The following is a 3,280-nucleotide window of genomic DNA, read 5'->3' as shown; positions in this document are numbered from 1 at the left end:
GTATTTCATATTATATTATTTAAGTTGGTAGCACTACAAAAGATTCAAAACGATTCAAAACGAACATGCTATATTAGACACTGTGTTCTAGTACTCCCTTTTACTACCTACCCTCTTCTATGCTTTTTCTCAAGAACAAAAATTATAACTTTAACTTATTATATGGCAAGATGACTTTAGATTTATCAGTTTACTAAATTAACATGTTAAAATGCACACTTTCCTAATTTTCTTATGTTTTCTTTTATGCATTATAAAATTTTTTTGCCATGTAGAACCTCCAGATTCACTCTAAAAGGCACCACCCAGCCCCACAAAGGCGACAGAGATGCACTTGTTATCAGCACCTCCCTTTAAGCCATGGCACTGAAGAGCAGCAGCCCTTGGGTTTGGGTGCCCAGCATTATAAATTTTAGCAAGCTAGAAGGGGAGTTATTTTCAGGAACTGGTGATAAAATTTGTTAGACTTTTTATTCCTTTGTTGCCTTACATTTCCATGTCATATGGTTCCCAAAGAATGGCAAGATTCACTAAATATTGAATTATATTTCCCATCAAAATTTGTACTAATTCAACCATGGAAATATTATAAGTGATTTTTAATAAGAATTTAAGTTGTATGTCTCTTTTTATAAAATTTAGGTCTATAATTCCCCTGCTATGTTTTTATCAGAAGAGATAGAAATTACAGTATTTGATTTTCTATAATCTCAAGATCTCCTTGCCAAAATATTAAAAAAATAAACACTAAATCACAACACTCATTTCAATAGCATATTTTCTATAATAAAAACTTTTACTATTACATCAATTAAATTTTATCATTCTAATGCACAGTCTTAGATATGGCACAAAACTGGGAGACCCAAAGTTCTGTGATAGTCCCTGACTGGACTATTTTTAACAGTTAAACTCATTGTTATGGATGCATTCATGTCAATATCTTATTAAATGTTGCCCTATAATTATTTCCTACAGAAACCTGTGCATGTAGTTGTGTGAGAGAGAATAAGAACAGCTTCTTCTAGGAAATATCTGAAGTCACTTGTTTTTATCATAACTTTAAGTGGTTGTAATCTGTATTTTTCATATCATTAACACTGCTTCCCAAGACCATGTCACATGCTCCCCTTATAATTACTTAACAAAAAATTTAACTGCAAAATCAAGAGAGCATTCTATAGAGTTTATAAACTACTGTATCTCCTACCCAGTTTACCTTATTCAGTTTCCCTAGCAAAAGTTGTCTATAAGAATGTGGAAATGCTTTCAAATTAAATATATCCTTCAATTCTATTTCCAAATTGCACTAATGGTTATTATCTGGAAGAGCAATATAGAGCTTCCAGAAACAATGAGGTTTTAAAGAGAGATTCCAAGTGGAATATGTATTCTGACTTTGTCTCAGTATATTAAATAGAAAACAATATCCTACATAGGAACTGTTGAAATTGTAAAATGTGTTGGCAGTTTGGTTTTTTATCTCTGATTTCTATGTCTCCTGCAATTTAATTTCACTGTTCACAATGGCAGGCTATTCTCAGTTCACATAAGTCTCCATTTTACACATTCTGCCAGCATAAAATGACTTAGTCTTCAGGTCAAGAACTTGTGTATGTCATGGAGAAGGTGATAGAATGCCATTTGCTCCCAAACTTGTAATAATGTCTGGGAGGTCAGTGTGTTATCTGTTGGTCCCAGACACATTCTTGTCCCATTTTTTTCCCAGAAGCTTCTAAGAAAATACTTTATCAAGATTATTAATTTATTATTCTGTAAATATACATTTACTAAGAAAATGTTCTTGTCCCATATTTATTTATGTATTTGGTTTGAGGCCACACCCAGTGACGCTCAGGGTTACTCCTGGCTATGTGCTCAGAAATCACTCTTAGCATGGAGGACCATATGGGACATCAAATCAAGGTCTGTCCTGGATCAATTGCATGCAAGGTAAACACTCACTGTGCTATATAGCTCCAGCCTCTGTCCCATATTTATTTTGTGCCAGTTTAAATTACTTGAGATATTGGCATTTTTTTTTATTAGAAATGACTGGATTTTAGTAAAGTTCCAATTTCCTAACTGGTTTTTAACAATTATAGTGACCCATAATGCTGTTTTATTTACTTTTCCTCTTTTTGAGGTATCATAATGTATTCATAATATTGTTAATGATTTCATGCATATATTGTTCCAGACCATACCCACACCAACAGTGTCTCCTTTTTTCAGCCAAAGTCCTAAAAATCCTTCTCATACACACATCCAACCCCAGGGAAGCAAAGTTATGAAGATTGATTATTTTTGTTGAGTCTGTCCATTAAGTTCTGTTTATTTTAATCTTGGGGATTCTCTTGGGATCCAAGTCCCATAGCAGTTAAGAAAGATAGGCAATGTCAGTTGCTATCATTTCCTCTTACTGCTATAACAAATTATCACAAACTTTGCATTTCAAAATAACACAAATTTCTTCCCTTAAGTTGTTAGATGTCAGAAGTTCAAATTGAGTCTAATATGGGCTAAAATTGAAGTTCTGGCAAGTACACACTTTTCTATGGGTTATAGGGATTAATTCATGTTTTTACCTCTTCCCTCTTTCTAAGAAGTCAACTACTTGCCTAAATTCTTGCCCTTTCTATCTTCCAAGATAGAGTTTCATCTCTCTTTGTTGCCCTGGCTTCTGCTTTCACTATTCTCTGATACTTCTACATCACTCTTTGGTTTTTTAAGGATACTTTCTTTGAGCCCACTTACATAATACAGAACAATCTTTTACTAGCAGCCTTAAATCCTCCGGCTTTCACATATATACATATTCTCCTAAAATTAGGAAATGGCCTAATTGCTGTGAGGGTAGGGGATATTGTTTTATCTACCAACATAAGCCAAGACCAACCCCACAATTTCCCTCCATGCTGCCTATTCTAATCAGATCTATCACCAATCTGTTTCCCCCTACTTGCTTCTTGCAAGATTAGACCACAAGAGTCTTTGTAAAGTCTGACATTGTTCTGGTGTTCACTTTCACTGTTCACTTGATCAACATCTCAATTTCCATCTGTTTTTCACATACTATGTTTAGTTCTCCTAAAATTCTGTTGCCTGGGAGACACCCACAGTATTGGAAACATATCAACAAACCTAGAAATATGTGGCAATTCACTTAGAAACATGAAACCTATGCTGGGCATCCAATAACTTCATTTAGAGAAAATGACACCAGTACCTAAGGTGGTTGCCCTTCTGAGAAGTTGTTCAAGAAAATGAGGGTTTTTTT

General features: G+C 34.2%; 1 non-coding gene across 1 annotated transcript; it reads right to left on the bottom strand.

Annotated features, from left to right (window-relative positions):
* Nucleotides 1-267: 267 nt before the first annotated feature.
* LOC126033253 (small nucleolar RNA SNORA68) lies at nt 268-400 on the bottom strand. Its single transcript, XR_007504366.1, has one exon. It is a non-coding gene; the product is annotated as a small nucleolar RNA SNORA68 (small nucleolar RNA).
* Nucleotides 401-3,280: the final 2,880 nt, after the last annotated feature.

This window comes from Suncus etruscus, chromosome 16 (genome assembly GCF_024139225.1).
Source record: "Suncus etruscus isolate mSunEtr1 chromosome 16, mSunEtr1.pri.cur, whole genome shotgun sequence".
NCBI lineage: Eukaryota > Metazoa > Chordata > Mammalia > Eulipotyphla > Soricidae > Suncus > Suncus etruscus.
This window is presented reverse-complemented; position numbering and strand designations above follow the sequence as displayed.